This window comes from Astatotilapia calliptera, chromosome 1 (genome assembly GCF_964374335.1).
Source record: "Astatotilapia calliptera chromosome 1, fAstCal68.1, whole genome shotgun sequence".
In the NCBI taxonomy this organism is placed as follows: domain Eukaryota; kingdom Metazoa; phylum Chordata; class Actinopteri; order Cichliformes; family Cichlidae; genus Astatotilapia; species Astatotilapia calliptera.
In genome coordinates, this window is record NC_137422.1 from 16,467,284 (window position 1) to 16,490,754 (window position 23,471).

Sequence of the window (23,471 nt, forward strand, 5' to 3'; positions counted from 1 at the left end):
GGAGACATTTTACCACTGCAATACTGCATCCGTACAGCTGTATCAAACAGGTCATCTAATCAGCTTATAATGATATCCAGGTAGTTGAACGTAAAAGATTCATAAGCTAGAGCTGTGTCTAGTTCTCTTGTTCATGTTCATGTGATGAACAGAAAAGATGTATATTTATACTGTAGGAAGTTCGCTTATGCATGCATGGAGAAAAAAGTGGTATTAAATGGCATAAGCTGCACTCATCTTCCCATGAGAAGAAGTGAAAAATGTGACTTTTTCAGGCTGTCATTTTTCCTTTGGCTTTCTTTTTCTAATTTCTAGATTTCCACTTTTTTCCCCCTATTCACAGCAGTGACTGTGTGCATGCTGAGCAGAAAACATGAGCTCTACAAAGATCATCTCTCTCTTTCTTCTCCTCCACCCACCTGTGGCAATGAACCATTAGTAGCCACCAACCAGCACCACACAGCAGCATGTGCCAGAGGGTGTCTGTGTTGATTGCACTGGTTCTGTTTCATGTATACCTGTTTATAAGGGTGTGTGCGCACGCGCGCCTGTATATGTAACTCAGCTGAGTATTCTGTGTAGCCCTTGATTATTACAACCCAATTTCTTTCAGGACAACAAACAAAACGGATATTTGTAGTTAATCCTATCATTTGAGAGATGGTCTGTTTTCAGAAACATCATTTCTTAAATATGTAATTTCTTTCTGTCGTTTTGGTGTCATTCAAACATGAATTTGACTGCTTAAATTAAACCCTACTTTTTAAAGAGTCACAGTTCTAGTACCGTACTCCTTTTTAGCGATTCAATTCAATATAATTTCATTAGTGGTATTTCTATAGGAAAAGGCATTTAAATTACATTTAAAGCTTTTGAGCTGCAAATGCTTGTCAGTGCACAGGAACACAAGTATATAAAATTTAAATAATGAATAGTTCAGTGTTTGATCGACAGCCATGTTTCGTCTCGCTTTCAAACTTTGTAGCTACACATAATTTAACTACCTGTGCTTTGCTTAATTAAAGCATTCCATCTCAGTGCAAACTAGTCTAACATAAGTGTTAATGAGAGTAATTGTCTTAAATACTAATGAATTAAATTCATCATTGCACATCTCTGCAGACCCATCCTCGCTCACATTGTGGTTTTAAAGACATTAAAAATATTCAAGGCTTAAAAACGGATCTGGTTGTCTGGTTTGTCCTCATAAAGTAAGTAGGATCATCCAAAAACACTAAGGGTAGGAGATTTGAGCTTTTAACAAATTTGTGCCACATTAAAAATCTGCAGCTGCCATGAAATTAAAATACAAGTGTGCATACTTGCATTACGTTGTTAGATGTCCAGTCATTAAATATCTACATAAACTGTTTGTTGATCTTTATTGAAGATGTATATTAAATAAACAACAAAGATTTAAAGGGTGTACGCATGAATTGAGCCACACAGTATGCAGTTAAAAGTGTATTTTCCAAGGCCGTATTTTTAGTTATTAGCATAAGTGGGATTTTTAATTAGATTTTGGTAACAGATCCCATTAATTCAGGTTTCTCTTAAAGACTTTCTTATTAAACATGTTTAATTTGGCCTGATTATTTGCATGATAATTAGCTCAAGCAAAACCCATCTCTAATGCATGCCATCATCATCCATCTGTATCTGAACAAGATTATTTTTGCAAACCAGTGCTGAATTTGTGCATGCTGTACAACAGGATAATACCCTCGGATCTTACCGGATATGTAAGCTGGTTCTTCTCCTGTTATCGTCCTTCTGGATTTAGAGATGTCTGATTATGTCCAGACTCAAGCAATTCCAATAACAATGTAAGCTTGCCCTCCTCGCCAAGTGGTTTGGCAGATATGAAATCAGTGCAAACAAAATCTGATTTGTGCACGGACAGAGTTAGAGGGCAGCATTACTGAAGTGACTGCTGTAATTGTAACCATGGATGTATTATAAGCCAGATTTCAGTGCAATCTTTGCTTACTTTGTTCTCTTTTCCATTACCTAGTATACTGTCTCTCGGTCTCTGTCACTCTATCTCTCTTTCCGTGGTATTTCTCTATTACTTTAACCCTTGTAAGCCTTATCTTCTGTTTCCTGCTTTCGAATGTGTGGGAGGCGCCATTGATTGCAAGAATGTTTCCATCAGAAGATCAGTTTTCTGGATCACTGTAATGAGTGGTGTCTGCTGGTGTCAGAGAATGGATTGGTTCATGTCAGTTAACCTACAGACAAAAAGACTTGCTGAAATAAAGACTGTGTTTTCACAGGTGCACAATCAATGTTATTGCTTTGCTGGCTCGTGTTAGTTGGGGAAATAGAAGATAGAGACTTTCCTTCAGACTTTGATTAAGTCATCTCAACTGTGTTTTCTCTGCTGAAATTGATAATTTCTGTCACACAAAACCAACACAATGCGGTTAAAGGTCGCTAATAATTATTTTTAATTTCTCTTTTGATAGCCCATCTTTGGATACTAGTAAATATGTATTAGGACCGGTGTAATTTAATATGAAAAATGTTCAGGACTGGTCACATTTACACCCACTGCATTTTCCTTTTCTGGCGCCTGTTGCTTGTTATTGTAGGACATGGAATACATTCTCTGTGCTCATCTGAAAGCAGACATGTAGCCGTTGAATCCTCTGGATTTTTGCATAATTGCTTTTGCTGGGGTCTGATGTTCCATTTGCTAATGTGGCATGTTCTAAAAATAAAAAAAATAAAAAACCAAGGCTACACTGTCAGACAGGGCTGGAGTTTCAGTAATAAATACCTTCCTTTACGCCTCTGTCCTGTACCCTCATATTCCAGTTGCACTACTCATTATTTGTTTGTCCCTCTGTTTATACAAAACACATTTCTCATCACACTGAAATACATGCATTTCGTGTGTTTTTGATCTCGTTCAGCGGGTGTATAGAGGTCCATGTTTGGCTTGACTATTTCTCTCTCTTAAATAATAATGAGCCTGTTATACCCGGAAGTAGCCAACTTTCTAAAGCAGTCAGGCACAAATATGGCTAGATATCCCTGCTCTCTCCCCCTGTTTTATATCTCCTGTCTGATCAGTGCTAGCAACAGACAACAGCACCAAAGCTTCCCTGATTGTACCCAGGTAGAGGGTGTTACATGCTGTCATGGTGCTTTCAGAAGTTATTTACTGTTTGTTTCCCCCCTCGATTTCTTCTTTATTCCTGTGTTTGTCTTGTGTGTGTTTGCTGATGGATGTTGTGATAATTACAACAAGGATTGTGCTGCAGGCACATGCTCTGAAGTGTCACACTGAGCCATTGTTCTATTCATTGGCTGATTAAAGAAAACAAACAGACATCTAGTAGTTGTTTTGTACATCTGACTGTGTTGAATAAATAACACAACTGTGCAGGTTTAAAATCCAGGTGTGCATGTCATGTTCTGACATTAATGTAATGCAAAACCAAAAAAAAGAAGAAGGCAAAACTCATGACTAAACCTGATTTAACTTGTATGTAAGAGTACGTTGTGAAGGAAAATGCAAAATCTAAGGTGTTAATTGTAATTATGCCATTATTTTGAAATCAATGACATTCTTTTATCCATCATCATCCTCATTCACAGCCTATCTAACTGTAAGTGAATAATTCCTAAAATGCTGTGCATTAAGTCATTGCTAATTACATTTTACAACCTTATCATAAATAATCATTCTGCATTGTTGTTAGCATTGTGCTTCACCATACCACCTGACAAAATAATATAGGTCAGTGTAGCCCTTTTTTTTTTTTTAAGCAAAGCCTGGTAATGAACTGAACTTCACTGAACTGACAAGACCGGCAAGAGAGTGACACACAAAGAATAACAGACATGATTAGCTGCTTTAAAAAAGATATGCTTGTCATATCAGGCCTTTCTGATACAGAAATACTTGCATCGATTCAGCTGTGATTCCCTCCCAGCTTTGCCGTGATTCAACCAGTTTGAATCGATGCAGCTGCATCTTAGACATTAAGCCCAGCACATCGATCTCACTTGGTGAATTGTGACACCCTCTGAGTGTGTGTGTGTGTGTGTGTGTGTGTGTGTGTGTGTGTGTGTGTGTGTGTGTGTGTGTGTGTGTGTGTGTGTGTGTGTGTGTGTGTGTGTGTGAACACACACATGCGTTTCCTTTTTACTTCTTTCAAGGTTTATAAATACTTACATATATATATATATATATATATGTGTGTGTGTGTGTGTGTGTGTGTGTGTGTGTGTGTGTGTGTGTGTGTGTGTGTGTGTGTAAGTATACACACACAGACACAACACACGCAGATATACATGTATGTGTGTGTGTATGTATGTGTGTGTGTATGTGTGTGTGTGTGTGTGTGTATGTGTATATATACGTATGTGTGTGTGTGTGTGTGTGTGTGTGTGTGTACGTATGTGTGTGTGTATATACGTGTGTGTGTGTGAGAGAGAGAAATATGGGAAAGATGCAAAAGTGGATTTTAACCATTACCATGTATAACCTGGCAACAAACGGCTCGTGTTTCTCATCTGCTCCATGTGTTTTTGTAGGTCAAGGATAACTTGAGCATTGAACGAGAAAAAAAATGTATACGTGTCCAGGTCGGATAATTTGTTAGGACGGCCTTTTGTGATGCTTTTTTGTGTGCACAATTTCATTTCAAGCCTCTCTTGCATATTGGCTATGCTTTAACCATGTCATAACCTGCTTGGCAATGTTCCTTAGCCGGCTATTTACAAGATTAACCCATTCTATTGTCCACACTGCTGCAGCCTCTACAGACTGTCGAGACACAGAACATGTCTGAGGGGAGCATAGATTGCTATGGCCCCCATGGGAGCTTTCAGAAGGAATAAGATGGATGACACACTTAAAGTGCTGCACTTGTCCCTGAGGCCAGATCTGCTAAGGATGCTTTCTTGCCAAACCATCAGTACATGCACAGATATTAAACAGATGTGCTGTAAGAGTGATAGGATTTTTGTGCACGCTTGGAAGTTGAGTTAATGATTTATTTCTTACATATATGTGCATGTGCATATATTGAGGTCACTGCTACAGGAAACCTGGGTGTTTGCTGACAGCTAGCAATGAAATGAGACTTTTGGTTTAAATATGTTTCTTCATTTGAAAAGCACAGAAGTCCTCTATGGATTAAAATCAATATGGGCCAATCTCATCAACACCACTGTCCTTGGCTTACTGATGTCTGTCTTGCCGAGGACTGGGAGTGTGATGAACTACAGTTTTCTTTAGACAGATCCATACCTTTCGAGGTGATTGGGTTTGACGTGTGCCCCTGAGCCATGAGTGCACAACCTTCTATTTGAGTGAATCATTTGTGTGCTGCATTGATTAGAGGTTCATTGAATTCAACAGAGCTGGTTGGCCATCAGTTCTAAATGCATAGGGAATATGAAGTGGAATGCATTTCGCTGCACACATTGCGGAGACTGGCTTTCCCTATTTGCATGTGCATGGCTTGTGTAAATGTATGATTATGTTCTTCAGAGGGTTTCGTGGACTACTGATGCATGTATTTTTAATTGCCAAGCCAGTGTGAGAGTTAGAGGAAGAGGCCCCTGGACAGAGGCTGAGCTAAACCCAGCCATGCTGCCCTGTCACTTAATTTGTTTCCTCTCCTCAGACTGCCTTCCTCACTCTCATGCTGTCTCTGCGTTTCTCTCAGTGTGTGGTAGTCTGAGTAGTGCTAGCTGACCTTCACTGGGACACGGCCGTGACTCTAATTGCATTGATATGTCAGCGAGCTCCAGTGGTTGCAGGAGAGCGTAGCAACATTACCCCATGGCGATGGGGCCGCCATGCGAATTTTGTTTTCCTTTTTTACTGATGAGTCAGAGAATAAAGCTTCTGAAAAGTGAGAGACAGGCCAATGCTTATACACAGACATAACACTTTAGAATTTCCACTCACCATGATGCTAAGACACTGCATGACTTTGTCTGTCTGTTTGTCCAGGGTACAGTAACAATAAAGCTCCCCCCCCCCCCCCCCCCCTTTTTTTTTTTCTTCTCCCTCCACTTGATGTAACACATCTTATATAGAGCTGGCTAGTCATTAATTGATTGATTTATTTGAATCAACGTCAACACCCAGTGTAGAAATTTAACAGGTTTATATTAATAGCATTTCATGTCACCAACATCCCATTTTTATTTTATTTTTTTGCAGCGTCTCTGCTTTGAGCGTTGCCTTTTTGTTTTTCTTTTAATTTTGGTTCTGGTATGGGTTGATATGATCTAATTTGTTCCCTGCCAACTGGTGGGTGGATGCATGCACATGCTTCTGCCCACAGGCTTTTGCATGTGTGTGTCATGTTTATTCATCAAAGATTATATCTGAAATCAAGTGGAAGCATAAAATTAGCATATTGTAAAAATTCAGTAAGTAGATACAAAAATCTCTGTAGTGTGCACTGTATTTGTAGAGCTCTTGGAACTGTTGTCATCGGTTCCTTTGAAATTAATTTTCAATCATCATGCAACACTTACATTGGATGCTTTACTCTGCTCATCATAGCTTTTTTCCCCCACAATAATTTTTTTAAATAACATTAATAACAACAACAGCACTGCCTCTTACTCTCTTTTGAGCTTGGAAATGTGTAACAAATTTAAGGGTACTTTTTGCTTTTCTCTGTAAATGTTGTACATTTTTTTTTGTCTGTGTGTTTTGTTTTGTTTTTTCGGGGGGGAATCAGATGGCGGTGCAGCACAGCGGTGCAGTGGTTAGCACCGTCTCCTCACAGCAAGATGGTTCCAGGTTTGAACCGTCTGGCCAGCTGGGGCCTTTCTATGTGGCATGTGCTTCTATCCGACTAGTCTAGCTTCCCACAGTGCAAAGACATGCACAATTAGGTTAACTGGTGAAGCTAAATTGGATGTGCATGAGACTGTGCGGTTGTCTGTCTGTAGAGGCATTTCCAGCGTGTGCTTTGCCTTTTGCCCTACCACAGCTGGGCGGTTTTGTTTTTGGACACCAAAGTGAAATTACTGTTTGAAGGGTGGAAATCTAACAAGACTAATGACTGAAGAACATAATAGACTTGACGTCAGTCAGTGTAAGTCATGCAGCTCCTTGTATTTGGTTTAGTTTGACCATGTTTAATCAATCACTGGTGACATTTGCGCTAAGCACTCTGATATAAACATGTTATGTTCTGTTTGCTGACCACAGCCGTGAGGCAGATGAATGTTATGGTGCATTATGCTCATGACATTATATCAAATCTCAAGATAAATTAACGCTTAAATATGTTATCTTTGTTTTACAGCCAGACAAAGCAAATATAGGGCTGCTATGGGCGTTGTGGGAGTGAAACACACTACACTTTTCTCATAATTTGAGTTGTTGATTTTTCCCCATTAGTTACAGTCTGGACCACCTTGATCTGTGTGAAGCTGTGCTGTCAGACAAGCTCTATCGCAGTGTCTCTCAGCTAATTTTGCTGCGTTTTGACAAATGTCATGTTTTTGTTCACTTTTTGAAGTAACAAACCAGTTCCATTGCAGTAGGAAGGACACGGAGAACATTTTTTGTCCTGCTTGGTGGTCTATGTGATTCTCTAAGAAGAGATGAGGTTGAAGGACAGTTGAGGGGTGAGAGTTGCAGCGCCAACAAAGAAACAAAAATGTGATTTCTAGACAGCAAGGAAGAAAAGGGAAGCGAATGAGATAAAGGAGGAGGGAAGAAGTGTACAGTTGTTTGAAAGACCGAAACCTGTGTTGATGGAGACAGGCTGGTTACCAGATGGGTTTTGTCAGAGAGAGAGGGAGGAACACAGAGACGGAAATGGTTAAGAGATGGAGGCTGATGTGGCTGTCTGTAATGCGATATGGCAGATGCGATTTTATTTTTAGGACACAAGGCCCCAGAACGATAGGTTTTATAGGGTTTTGAGTGGGTTGATCTTTTTAAATATTCAACTTCAATGAAATATGGAGCATGACTCCAGGCTGTTTGGAATTCATAAGTCTGTTTGGCAGGACTGGCCCTGCATATTGAGAGCTGTCAGAGTCAGCCTGAGTGTTAAACACAACTCTTCAGCTGGCAGTAAGAAACAATGGCAAAAAAGAAACACCTTAGTTGAATACAAAAGAGACGAAGAATGGAAGTCCTCTGTTGGAGGTTGAAATATTTAATCAGCTCTTGTGCTGGAATAATGGATGTGAATGAATAATGTTACCCAGATGAAGTGTTGTTAAATGACCACCTGTATATAGGGCCTTTTTTTTTTTTTTTAACTATTTACTGTGAATTATAAAAAGCGTTGTATGATTCATAGTGTTAAATAATTCCCATTTGCTTTGTACATGGCCTTGATGCAGCACCTCAGTTCATTTTCTGTGCAAAACCAACCATTTTAGCTTGTTTCCCCTTTGGACCGCCCTTCCTTTAAAACAGCCTCTTTCTTATTTGCTGCCCCTTGCAAACAGCAGGTGGGTGGGGCTGCAGTGCTGACAGCCCGAGCTGTGTGCCTGTGATGAGAATATAAAGGATATCCCTTTCCTATGATGTGTGATGAGACTAGAATAGAAAATGTTGCTTGGGCAACGTAACTATCCACCACCATAACAATTTATGTATGATAGAAAATAAAGAACAGCATAATAGATGTACTTTAACAAAAGAAAAACAACACGTCTGTGTTGTCCACACACCGGCAGTAGTGAAGAATCTGAATATGGCTGTTAATATCTCATTCTGTGACACTGAAAAAAAATACAGCAGAATATGTGTTCTCTGCAAATCTGTCTTATGGATACAGAAGCCTTTCGCAAATGATCAGCTGTGTTCTCTATAATCCTCTGGAATGTGTACAACAAGAAAGAGTCCGTCACTTTTGCTCTTCCTATGATGGAAAATTCTTCTCCGTCAATGATTTAATGTAATTTTACTTTCTGTATAACCAATTGATTCAAAGCAAACAGAAAAGTGCAGTTCTATCTGTCTTTGAGTCTAAGGATGCATTTGCAAGTGTGTTTCAGCTTCGTGTCTGGGGATGTGTGAAGGATCAATATTTTCCTTCCCCAGTCTGACAGGTGTACACTGCCGCAGAATGCGGCTGATAGAAACCCTTAGTTAGTGTGAAGTCACTGAGGGGAAATACATATGCATAAGACTACGACCGCTGGGGATATTTACCAGCAGTAACCACGCAAACAACAACAACAGGTAGCTGAGCCTGAAACCAAGGCATGTTTAATTCATGCCAGATGCAGCAGTGTACACTGTCCGTACACCTGTGAAATAGCCCGTGTTTATTGGAAAAGGACTGTGCATGTGTGCGCTTGTGTTTGCTTCTATGCAGTGATGTGTGCCTGTCAGACTGTCTTTCGGTGTTTGTGTCTGATGTCTGCTTTTCTCTTGCTGTGTGGGAAACGCAGTGAGAGAAGAGCAAGGCCCCAGGAAGTGATGCTGTCCCTGTATGAGGAAACATTCGCAGTCTATTACCCTGCGTGTAGATATAATTAGTGTAAAGCAGGAGTAAAAGCTCGGGTTGCTACAACCATCTGCCAGGTGTATTTCTATTTATAATACAGGTGGACAGATTTGTTTATATTATGAATAATTGTATGCTTTTTTTTTTTACCCATTTATTGCAAATTGCTGATCATGGCCTTTAGTAAACGGCTTGTTTTGCATCCTACAAAGATGTAAATTACCCATGCAAATCTTATAAGTTCATATTTCTGGAAGATGATATTTCTAAAACTGATAAACATTAATTTAAAATGTCTATCTCTGACTTCTATTTAAATAAATGTCAAGATCATGACAACAAATGCTGTATATATATGTTTTTGTTACCGAGCGTAGCACTTAGCATTATCATACATTCATCTGCATCTACAAAACAATACAGTGGACATTTTCTGCATTTTTGTAGGCAGCATATCAGTTTGAAGTATTGCAGAGCGTCACGGGACTATAAGAACAGTCACTGCGACCTCTTAGACGAAGAGCTGCAGGCGATATACTTCACACCTCCAACTTCTCAGCGAGGTAACCAATTTTTACCGAGTCCTGCTGTTCGTAGGCTTGTGTCATGTGCAGTACAAAATTACATGACAGTTGTTCACAAAATCTTGGAAAAATCCAAATATTGCCTGTAGGGCTGGGCCATATTATACCGTTCACAGTAATACCGGTATAATGTTAGGCAACGATAGGAAAATGAAATATCATGATAGAATGGGAGTAAAACGCGCATGCGCAGTGCCTTTGTTTTCATACGCACATGGCCGATTGTTGAGTGAAACAGATGAACCAGAATTGGTTTGTAAAAATGGTGCAACTTCAGTGATATGGAACTGGTTTGGTGTTTGTCCGTCAGATACACAACAAAGTAAATTTTTTTGCAGAACATGCAAGCGGCCGTTGTCATTGTCATATTTGTCGGACTAAGATGCTCTTAAATCTGGGAGTAATCTGTGTCCTAAACTCCGTATTCTTCAGGTCAAACAACACTGCAGCATCACTTAGAGTTAAAAACTGTCTAAATTCTTTCATCTTTAATAAAACGATCAGCATTGCTGCTTTACCAGGTGTAACTATAAAGTTTAACTTCCAGGCATCCATGAAAACAAAAGTTATTACATTTAACGGAGTTATGAGTTAGCAGGAAGCTAGCGGAAGTTAGCTTGCTAGTTTCGCTAGTTACCTAAGCATGATATAGCACGTTCTGACGGAGAGATTTCTGAAAAAAATCAAACGTACAGCTCTGCTATCACTTCCAACATAAATGAAGACAAGAAACTAAACAGCAGTGACGTTTGTAGGGTTACTGAAGTTGGGCTACCTGGTATATAATGATGTGCTACGTGATCGCTAGCGACACAGCTATGTTAGCATAACATAAACAGTGAAGCTGGAGGACGAACACTAACACTTTTCCACTTATAAAAGTTAACGTGAAGGTTCTTCATGGTTAGAGACAAATGCAATCGCATGGCAGGATACTGTAAACGGACCAAACTTCAGTCAGGAGAACAACTGAGATAATCCATCCACAATACGAGGTTAGTCATTAATATACTGCAACAACATAGGAATAGAGCAGCTGCCAGAGAATTCAACATTAATTAATCAATGGTACAGAAGTGGAGGAAGCAAGAAGAATGAGTTTAATAAAGTTTGATTTATCTGACTGCTTTGTTTCGCTTAATGTGCCTTATAATCCCGTGCACCTTATGGTCCGAAAAATGCGTACTGCACACTGCAGTTTAATGTTGCAAAGCACCTCTTTTTAACTTCAGTGGATATTATACATGGTTATGCTCAGGATATGTCAGCCCATTTCTACTGGAAATGCCTTTTGGTTAAACTTTCAGCAAGGAATTTGCATTTGCACTGTTACATTTTTATAAAGCTTTAATGTACATAAAAACCAGCTTCTTGTTTAAGTGAAAATGAATGGAAGGTTGTCTTTTTGCGCTAGTAATGTTGTGGAGTTGTATTTTGTCAATTATATCGTCGGTTATATCGTTATCGCAAATTTTCAAATATATATCGTGATAAATATTTTTGGCCATATCGCCCTGCTCTAATTGCCTGACATCTTTTTAAAAGAAGTCCGCTTGTTTTGCAGCCCCTAAAAATGTGACCTATAGGGTTAAACCACATTTTCTGACAATGCTGTTCACTGCACAGCGTTCGAAATTGGATGTGGCTTTTAATTGGCCATATTTTTGCGTTTACACTGATTTGCATTGGCTATCAAGCTGTTTTTTGGTTTTTGTTGTTGTTGTTTGTTTTTTTGAAAAGGCAGATATGAGTACATTAGTGACAACAGTGTTATTGACTGCTTTGAAAATGTCATATTGCTTGCGTTTGATAGTGAAGCTATCGATCAAAGAGAGGCCCTGTATTATTTGTTATATTTTTTTCTCAAGTAAAGTGTGTGTAGGTTAGCCGTACTAGTGGCAGGAAACCGGGCTCACTTTTGGGGCACTGTTAGATGCACCAAGGCGTGCTAACGTAATGCCATGCTTGGCTGCAGCTCACAGTGGCTGAAGGTTCACACTGAGGGGCAGGGGACTTCAGGGACATTCAGCTACAGCCCTTTCACATCTCCGCATCACCCTGTCTGATTTTACACGGCTACAAACTCCTCCTTCACTTGTCTCGTAGTCTTGATTTCAATATGTCATATTTGTTTATGCACTGCAGGGGAAATGTGCTGACATCTCCATAGGAGTCTGTCTCTTATGTGCACATCTATGGTTGTGCAAATCCCACTGCCTGTCCAGTTTAAAAATAAATAAATAAATAAATGCTTACAAGAATGCGGTCATAGAGGGTGACCTATAAATGTCAAGGGACTGTCCCCTCTCTTTCTTTGGAGCCAGATATTCAGGCTCCGCTTACTGTGACCATAGACGCCCATACTGATCAGTAATATTTTCGCTACAATGACAGTTTTTTATCTCCCAGATACTATACACAATGTAAACTCTCACCACTTGTGCCAGCTCTATTGAAAGGGCATAATGTTTTCTAAAATTAGCTTTGAGCCTTTACAAATTAAATGTATCAAAGTGGTAATTATATAAAGAGCCAATGCTGTTTTCTTTTTGGACTGATCATCACTGTCACTAAATCAAAATATGTGCTTCTGACAGCCCTAGTAAGATGTAATACATGTCTCTGGGGCTGCAGCTAATAATTCTTTTACTCATCAATTAGTCTGTTGATCATTTCATCTTTATTAAATCATTAATTGTTTCATTTATACTAAATTCAAATAATAAATCCTACTACCAGATCTCGAACCACATTTTTTTTAAAAACAAATTATAACAAGCACTATTTGGCTGCAGCTCCTCAGTGAAGTGTAGGCTCAGCCAAAAAAAATGTATTGATAAATTATTAAATAAAATTGTATCACGAGTACATACTGGCACATATTTATCCTCCAAATTATGTCTCATTTCCACTAAAACTGTGGAACTGAATCGTGTTTTTCTGTAATTAAACAAATATATTTGAGGTTGTGAATGTGGGAGAGAAGGAGGAGAAAAAGAGGGGAGCAGAATCAATGCTTAACAAAGGAAAACATTTATATATGCGTTAGAGCTGGAAAGGCCTCAGTTAACTATGTCAGTGCTGGTTTTTGGATTAGCCATAGGGACTGTTATAGTGCTCTTTCAACAGTCCCGTCTCTGCATGTCCTCTATTTTCTCTTCTTTCACGTAGCTCCCTCAGTTTTTGTGCTCTATTTGAGTCTAGTCCAAATTACAGTCATTGCCCCCAAATCACACCACTGTCTTGAGGCTGTTTAGTCTGTCCACCTTGTCATCCTCTCCCTCATCATCTCATTTCTCCCACTTTTGTTCTCCTTTCACTCTCCTCTCATTGCTTGTTGCCTGTCCTCATTTTTAATCCTGTCTGCTGTGTCAGAAAAAGCTAGACAGTACAGTCTGCACATGTGCAGCTAACTACAACAAACAAACAAGGGACTAACCTTCAGTGACTGGTGCTTTGCCAAGTAATGATCTTTAATTAGAGTCAGCCTAATACACCCAAGCTAACAAGCTGTCTTCTTGCTTTTACCCTTTAAAAGACTGGCTGGGGGACTTTGGCACATGACTCACATTTGTTTCACCATACGACTCTTAAATGTAGCTCTCCTTGGCACATCTCATTGTGTATGTGCAAAGTCATAGCCTTCTAGAGTACAGTGCGCACAGTCCCATCCTCACAGATAAAATGGTAAGGGTTTTTTTCTTTCTTTTTATACCATTTGTGTTCCTAAGTGGTAATGTACAACTGTCCATTAGAGTACGAACGAAGTAAGAAGGGTTATTTTGTGAGCAAGGTTTTTCACCCCTTTTCCTCCATTCAATCAGTTTTGCTTTTCTGAATTTGTTTTATTTGTACTATGAGTCATAGCAACTCTGCTTTTAAACCTCAAGTGTGCTGATTGCTGGCAGAGATGCAGAAAAACACACACCTAGTCTCATCTTTCTGTTATATACACTGAATATTAGGGGTGCAACGATACACAAAATTCACGGTTCGGTTCGATACTTTGGTGTCACGGTTCGATATTTTTTCGATACAAAAAAAAATGTTCATGCCTTTTTAATTTGTCATTTATTAAAATTATAAATATATATTTTAACACAAAAGTACAGTTTTTAAATTTAACCCTAACCCTTGTGCGTGTTGTTTTTTAGCTCGTCATATCGCAGCCACAGAAATTATTTTGTCCATGAAACCATAAAGCTGCACTTTCTTTTTGCCTTATAGTCTGATTTGTCATAACTTCTCCGTTTTGTGGTAAGCTTTTCTTTGGCTGTCACTTCTTCCCCCTGACCTGTCTTATTTGGCTCAGCAGAACTAAAATATATATCTGTCTGTGAAGGTTCTCAGTCATCCAGGTCATCGTAGTCAAATATAAATCCTGCTGCTTTTACACACGCACTCACATAAGCTCAGCGATTCTCTGCGCGATCAACCTCTCACATGTTTAAGCTGCGGGAGATTTCACTTGTCATGTTTGCATAGTAAGCTAACAATTAATAAGACGATGTCAGAGGAATTGGTGCACAAATTATCATCACTCACAGATCAGTGCTGTCGCTCTCTATACACAGTTCGCGCGATTGCAAAGTGAAAGCAAAAAAACAAGCGCAAATTCAAACACGATTTCAATATGTCACATATTGACAGTGGCTCACCCAATGACATAATTACCCAGCTACATTTCTGAAAGAATGCAAAAGCATTGACATATATTTTTCCTTCCTACAATAGCCCGACAGGCAGGGCAGAGATAGCCCCGGGACGTCGGGCTAGCGATATTGCGAGCCCTGTATCTGATTGAGGAATCACTCATCTTTGGAAAAGAGAGTTTATTACAGAGAAATGTCTCTTTCCAAAATAAAAGCTATACTATCCGCTTCTTCTGGGCTATATTCTCAGCAGCATATTAAACATATCAGGTCTCCATAAGGAGAATCCTGTGCTAACAGCTGTCTAAATGACTCGGCTAAAGTTTGTAGCATGCATGCTTGTTGTTTTTGTCTTTGCACTAGGATGATGTCGGTGTAAATGTGCAGTCATATTCGTTGTGTTCCCACTAGTGCTTTCAGGTTAATCTCGTTGAAATAACCTTAACGCCACAACATGGCAAATCTCCATTAACGAGCTACCCTATACAGAGGGGCTAGACGGCCAACACGTTAACGAGCTAACTGCGCTAACACACTAGCTCCCACCCATGTAATTGAGCATTGCATGGCACATCCAACATACTGTTTTACTTTAGTCCATGACTCGCTTACCTTCAGGGTCATACGTCACATGAAAACCAAAATAATTCCAAACGCCAGATCTGAATGAGGGTGGGGAGGTCCACTTCTGTCTCGCTAGCTTGCCCTGCGCTCTTCCTTCTGACCATGCTGTCTGTGTTGAGTGCTCAGTGAATCTGCGTTCGACTACTCCGCCTAGGCTGCACTCTCGAGCCTAGGCGGAGTAGTCAAATGCAGATTCACTGAGCGCTCAACACAGACAGCATCGTCAGAAGGAAAGTTGATAAAATAAATTACAAATTTTGTATTGTTCTTCTTTTTTTTCTCCCCTTTGGTTTTCTTTCTTTCTCTCCCCCTCTTTCTTTCATTCTTTCCCCCTGTCCTATCCCACAGTCATGTCTGTCCCGTTTGCAACTGAAAATAAAATAAATTCATAATTATAATAAAGGTCAATCAAATGGACCAATATGATGATCCACTTAAAATAAATCCTCTTGGCATCTTTCTTGGCCTCAAGACAACAATTCTGATGGCTATAGATCCAAACGGGACACAAAAAAAAAAAAAAAAAAAATTTTGAAAAAAATTGTATTGTTCGATACATATGCGTACCGAACCGAAAGCACTGTATCGAACGGTTCAATATCGATACGAATATCGTTGCACCCCTACTGAATATGTCTGAAAAGTTCTGCACAAGTTTTGTTCAGTGTTACCAGTTCCACCATGAATGACTGGTTAATCCACACAGAACAATTTAAAAATGACTTACAAGTGGAGGGAATTTTCCCACAATGAATCATATTTGCAAAGAGGAAGCATACTGACAGTTGCACAAACAAATCAGCTAACGGCTAACTAGTCTTTACAGGGCTCACAAAATGTCAAAATCCCTGGTAGCCCTTCGGGCAGGCACTCTTCTTTCTTTTGGTAGCCCAAAATAAATTTAAGTAGCGCAAATTTAAAAAAGAGGACAATTTTTTGATTGATGTTTTGTTTCCTTTACAATGTATAATATTGTAAAGGAAACAAAACACCAATCAAAAAATAGTTAAAGCACAAATTACAACAACTGTATAAAAATTACAATCATCAACTCAAACATTTGGTTCTAATTGAACAGAAATTTCTATGAACTTGTAAGAACTGTGTAGAACATGAATCAGTCTGTGTCAGATCCTGAATTTGAAATTTCCACTGAAATCATGGGTAAGAGGTAAGTGGAACCAAGATCTAGGACATTTGCTTTTTGAAGTTTGGCAAAATTTAGCAGTCTTTGCAATGGTAGTTCACTTTTTGCAACATAGTATGCTGTTCTAAACAGCTTTTTCAGGACTTCTTGTTTGTTCTTGGTTTATTTTTAGTAGGTTTTTTGCAATTGGTGTTTGTTCTGGGAAAGATACTGCAGACTGAGCAATAATGCATTTCTTGCAATTCTCATGGATTCTGATGGGGGTCTTTCTTAAAATTACTGGTCCCAGTAACAAAGGCGCTTGTCGAGGGAAACTTACGACACACCCGGCAGAACATTATGTTATTTAGCTTATCATTTTCAATATGTCACATATTGACAGTGGCTCATTGATGCCAATGACATAATTACCCAGCTACATTTGCGAAAGAATGCAAATGTTGTAATTGTATCGAGTTTCATGCCGGGACAGAATTTGATAGCAGAAATGTTAAAAGATTTTCCACGCTTTGTTTCATTTACAGTGTTTTGCTTTCTGTGTAAACACAGGCGGGAATATTATGCCAGTATTACTGCAGTCAAAATGATGATAAGGTTCAAAGGACTGACTCCCATGGTACATAGACTTAAGTGTATAATTATTTTTTGGTCTTCAAATTACAAATAAGAAGTGTATTGAAATAGAGCTTTCATAAGTAACAGGTAATTATGTAAAATCATTGTTTGATTATCTATGCTGTCATGACAATTCTGGTACAAATACATTGTGATTTAGATAGCATTTATACATTAAGGCTTGATAATGCTTCAGATGACATAGTTGTTTCAGAGGCAGACAGGCAATTGAAAACTGTTTTTAATTGACTGGTAGGTCTAAAACTCACAGGACCAAAGAAAGCAAGGCTTTTTTCCCTTTTAGGCCTAGTAAAAAACAAAACAAAACAAAAGTCACACTCATTTCCTGATGGGGTCGGAAGGACCTATTTTTAAGCTCTTGCATGCACAAGTAAATATGTCAGTTACAGTTAACAGTATAGTTAAACTCTTGAACACCTGGCAAAAGATATAAAATAAGCAGGAGGGTGGGTTAAGTTATGTTAGTGAATTGGTAATTATGTGTTCTTAAAATTGTGTTTCCAAGTGACTTCTGCTACCTAAAGATCCTACTTTTAGGAAACTGAGAGGCAGCACTGGCGACTACCGGTATTTTTTATTATTATTTTTAATTCAGATGGCATAAATGATAAGGATTTAGTTAGAGCAGGGCAATATGGCCAAAAATATTTATCACGATATATATTTGAAAATTTGCGATAACGATATAACTGACGATATAATTGATGCGAGACAAAATACAACTCCACAACATTACTAGCGCAAAAAGACAACCTTCTATTTATTTTCACTTAAACAAGAAATGGGCTGACATATCCTGAGCATAACCATGTCCACTGAAGTTAAAAAGAGGTGCTTTGCAACATTAAACTGCAGTGTGCAGTACGTATTTTTCGGACCATAAGGTGCACGGGATTATAAGGCACATTAAGCGAAACAAAGCAGTCAGATAAATCAAACTTTATTAAACTCATTCTTCTTGCTTCCTCCACTTCTGTACCTTTGATTCATTAATGTTGAATTCTCTGGCAGCTGCTCTATTCCCATGTTGTTGCAGTATATTAATGACTAACCTTGTATTGTGGATGGATTATCTCAGTTGTTCTCCTGACTGAAGTTTGGTCCGTTTACAACATCCTGCCATGTGATTGCATTTGTCTCTAACTATCAGGAACCTTAACGTTAACTTTTATAAGTGGAAAAGTGTTAGTGTTCGTCCTCCAGCCTCACTGTTTATGTTATGCTAACATAGCTGTGTCGCTAGCGATCACGTAGCACATCATTGTATACCAGGTAGCCCAACTTCAGTAACCCTACAAACGTCACTGCTGTTTAGTTTCCTGTCTTCATTTGTGTTGGAAGTGATAGCAGAGCTGTACGTTTGAATTGTTTCAGAAATCTCTCAGTCAGAACATTCAATATCATGCTTAGGTAACTAGCGAAACTAGCGAGCTAACTTCCGCTAGCTTCTTGCTAACTTCTAACTCCGTTAAATGTAATAAATTTTGTTTTCATGGATGCCTGGAAGTTAAACTTTATAGTTACACCTGGTAAAGCAGCAATGCTGATCGTTTTATTAAAGATGAAAGAATTTAGACAGTTTTTAACTCTCAGTGCAGTGTTCGTTTGACCTGAAGAGGGGGGTTTAGGACCCAGATTACTCCCAGATTTAAGAGCATCTTAGTCCGACAAATACGACAATAACGACGGCCGCTTGCATGTTCTGCAAAAAAATGTGCTTTGTCGTGTACCTGACGGACAAACACCAAACCAGTTCCACATCACTGAAGTTGCACCATTTTTACAAACCAATTCTGGTTCATCTGTTTCACTCAACAATCGGCCATGTGCGTATGAAAACAAAGGCACTGCGCATGCACGTTTTGCTCATATTCTACCGCGATATTTCATTTTCCTATCGTTGCCTAACATTATACCGGTATTACTGTGAATGGTATAATATGGCCCAGCCCTAGATTTAGTTTCTAATAGTTTTTATCATGTTCTGACACAGTAATCTCACATCCTAGTATAACTAGACTCTATACAGAAACTGAAAAATTGAGTATCTGTCTCTGTTCTGAATGAAGAAATATTGTTCTAAGAAACATTTTGACACACTGAGATGATTTCTGTTCTTATGTTGTTATAAATACATGACAACAAAACTTGGCTACAATAACAGTGACAAACTGATCTCACTGCTGTTGAGGAGATCATTTATAACTGCTCAAAAAATCTGATGTTTTAACCCCTCAGCCATAAAATGCTGGGCGGATGGGCTGGCTACATGGACACCAACTATATACTACACTACCCTGTCCTAGACTATACTCTGCTGTACTGTACAAAGAATCTGCAACACAAAAGTCAGTCATGTTTCATTGTAGGACTTAAAGTAAAGCCACCAGTGCATTTTAACCATTTGATTTCCAAGTGATATGCCTAATTCTGCTTTTGTCTCTCATCTCTTCGATGGAAATTTTCTATAGATAAAACAGAACTGGTCACTTTCAGTTCATTGTGGCTGCTCTTACGACACTGAGGCTATATATCCACATATTCAAATGTTTTTATTTTAAAGCTAAATTTGTTTGGATATAGATGAGCATTTTAGCAAACATTCAGAAATAATCTTCAAGTAAACTTGCATTACATGACCAGTGTAAACAGGACACAGACGGTCTGTTGCTTCAGCAATGCAAAAAAGATCAGGGATTTCTTGTTGACACGGAGGTGGAAAGTAACCAGAGTACAATAGCAGTGGAAAACACAGTAAATACACCAACATATTAGGCAACTACAGGTCAGCAAGAGGAACCAATGGCAATGTAAAAGGAGTACACACAAAAGATGTGAGCCTAGCCAATAATGTTAGACAATCACAAGCATGTATAAAAATTAAAATCAACAATGACAAATTATTAGTAGTGTTTATACAAAATGTGCTTTTGTTTGATTATGTAGCCAAAGTCATAAGCCATAAAGTGGCCCCAAATGCAAAGATTTAGATTTAAATGGAAAGGGTGAAAAAAAAAAAAAAAAAACAAGCCATCAAGCCATGTTTTGATTTATGACGGGTAAAGAAGTGTGTATTTGATCTTGCTAACTTTAACTTGTTGTGTCAGTCACTCCGTGGAGAGAAAAAGTCACTTCACTATCTGTATTTTTCTAAGTCTGCATGACTGCTCTCTTCTTAAAGTGATCAAATACAGCAAACTTCATAAGAGTGGAGAGACAGGGAGGGGGTGAGAGATGAGAGGAAAGGCTCATCTGCATCTGTATTTGAAGTGGCAAATGCAAATGGACCAAATGATCTGACAAGAGAAAAATGTGAATTCCTCTCTGCAGCTATTTGCAGATGGAGAAAAAAAATCTCTGTTTTCTCTATTGGACGGGGCCTTTTACATTTCTACAAAATGCCATCCTATCAGACATGTAATAAACCACCATGGTTCCATCTTGAAATTCCCAGTGATATTTTCAAACGATTCAGAGCAGCGATTAGTCTGTTTCGTTTGAGATTTTGCTTGTCTTATGCTGAAACAGAACCAGTGTCAGTAGCTGGGAAAAAAGGCTTTGGGCTCTGAGACTCGCAGTTTAAAGACACATTTTACAGCAAAGCTGAGAGCGAAAAGGCACAACACACTCAGTCTGCCAGCTCTTTTATTGTCATTTTTGAACAGTTTTTCTTCTCCGTTCTGCCTTCAAGCAGACTAAAGGACGGCGTCGGACTGAGGACTGTGATAGACTGCTGGTTTAGTGCTGTGTTTATGGTTGACTCCCTGGAAAATACCACTCTTTAGGCTTTCTCAAATGTTCAGTTTTGCTCCAATCTCTTAACACCTCTTGATGTTGATGAGTTTATTACTACAATGGTGTCAGTTTAGCTTTAACAGTGCGAAAAAGTGAAAGACAGGTGAGCACTTTCTGTCTCAGAAGCCTCAGTGTTGCTCCTACCTTCTTTTTCAAATGTCGACAATCCAGAAGCAGGAAAGAAGTGAATAAATGTTTACCTGCATCAGCACCGAACATAAACGCCGCAAATGAGCTTTCATGAAGAAATGTGTTTTCTTTTGTGTTGCCGTTTGCCAGTGGAAGAAAAGAATACCTCTCCTGCTCTTTTATTATATTTCACTGTGAAAGCTTTCTAACGAAGTAGTTTGACATTAAGGTGTGAAGATGAACTTCTAAGTATGGGCTGCTGTATTGGTGCTCTATCAATACACAGGCCAAAACCCAAGTTCAAACATTGGTTCAATATGTTCTGCCTCCATCAGTGACGTCAAAGGTGTTGGAAACCGCCACCGTGGCTTCACAATTCAGTCATTACAGAAGAAAGTGCTTAGCAGAAATAGAAAAGCTCTGTGTAAGTACCAGACAGCACTCCGTTTCACTTTTTAGCTTAAAAGTGGTATTCACCAGCTTATTATTTCACAAAAACCACACAGTAAAAATGCTGCTGGCTTGCAATGGCTCCTGGTTGAAGACAATAACTGAAGAAAGAAGCTTTTTGCTTACAAGGACATGTAACCATTTAGTGTTCGAAGAGCTGCATTTTAAAACTGAGGTGAATAATGTCCAGTAGCAGGTGAGCGGGCGCTGAAAGGTTGAGCGGGCCTGTGTTCGAGTCTGCACTGGACCATTTTCTCAGTGCCATTCCTCACTGCTCTCTCCCTACTTCTCTACTGTTCTACCCTAAAAAAATGCCCAGTGGCCAAGATTTAGGAAAAAGTGCATAGCTCAGAAATACTAACGCCAGAATTATAATATTAACATAGAGCCTACGACACAGCATGCATAGGTCGCAAAAGCTGATGAGGTATTTATTCCTGTGCAGGCTGCAGTGATGGTGATGTGTATTTACATTTCTGGGGAGGTTTGCATGGTTTGCTGTAACAATGTACCGACGTGGATGTAACTGTGTTGAAGTAACAGAAGCATTTTTATCAAAGTGTGTCCTCGTATGTGATCGGGGTGGAAAAAGCTTTATGAAGCCTGTAGTGAATCCTGAGTCAGCAGATCAGAGTCTAATCATGTATCGCAGTAATATCACTTAGATCAGTGTCACTTGGCACCAAAGTTCAGTCCGAGACCTGTCATAATGATGTGGGATTTATCCTGAGTATGTTGCGTACTAAAGTACACTAACCATCTTTTATATCTAATTGCACATCACGCAGCTAATCCATATTTGATGGTGTGAGAAGGATAAATTCACACCTCTACCATCACAGGCATGTGTTCAATAAAAGACGACAGTTTTGTCTTTGAATTCCTTGACGATCCAGAGCAGCGATTTCGATTAAAATTCTGCTTGACTAGTTCTCCTGTACAGCCTTTGTCAGTTGTTGGTTAAAGGAGTGCTACCTGGAAGATGAGACATATTTTACATCTCTCAGACATGTTTTACAGCTTAGATGAAGGCATATGTTGAGAAGCTAGCGAGGCTTCAAAGGAAGGGGCAGCGAGGTGTCACAGGCAGACAGACTGAGAAGAAACTGAACTTGCCAGCACTTTGATCATGTTCACCACTAAAGGCCAAGGCCCTGTTAGGGAGAAGAGAAATGCACTTTTGGATAAGAGGTCTTATTCAAGTGTGGGGTTTCTTCATTTCTTTTTGAAGTGTAAATGTATATGTATCGAAACAGCATTTTGTACTCCAGTCAGTATGTGGTTTTCATAAGTAATTTAGGCTACATGCAGAGCTGAAAATAATTAAATGCTAATACGTGTTAAAATGAATGTAAATTCAAAGATTGACATTTTGTCACACTTGACGTGTGATAATAATCCCATCCGTGTTGCTTTTCGTGACAGAAACGGCCTCAATTTGAGATTAAGCTAAAGTGTAAACAAGATATCAAAATGCAAATAGTTTATTACGGAACTGATCACTTTCCCAGCATCAGCTCTGAATCTGTGAGCGGCGCTTTTAAGGGAAACAAGCGTTTCCTTTAAAGAGGGGGGCATCGCTAAGTAGAGAGAAACAGACAGGGTGGGTGTAGCTGATGCACTTTTTAGGGGGAGGACAGAGAAACAGGACATGATTGGGAAATTGTGGAGCAAAAAGGATCAGCAGTGGGAAATAATTGTCATCTGTTGCAAGTTAGACTGCTACAACAGGAAGATGGCGCAAAAAGGGTCAGATAATGAGAGGAGACTTGCATTTTCAGCTGTGTTAAATGTTCAATCACAGCAAGCAACGCGAAACACTCTACTCAGTTCCTCCTTTTAAAGTCACCCACTGCCTCTTGTTTGCCTAACAGGTTTGTTGTGAACGTAACAAGGTGTGTTTGTGTGTGCGCGAGTGCCAACGTTGACTTTCTTTCCTTAATATTGCAGTCGCTTCCTTCTTGTCTGCTCTCTTTCCTCCCTTTATCCTTAT

General features: G+C 39.1%; 1 protein-coding gene across 1 annotated transcript in view; it reads left to right on the forward strand.

Annotated features, from left to right (window-relative positions):
- The window catches only part of LOC113020887 (protein diaphanous homolog 3), a 166,908-nt gene that overhangs the window by 141,002 nt on the left and 2,435 nt on the right, over nt 1-23,471 (forward strand). The gene's annotated exons all lie outside the window — the stretch shown is intronic.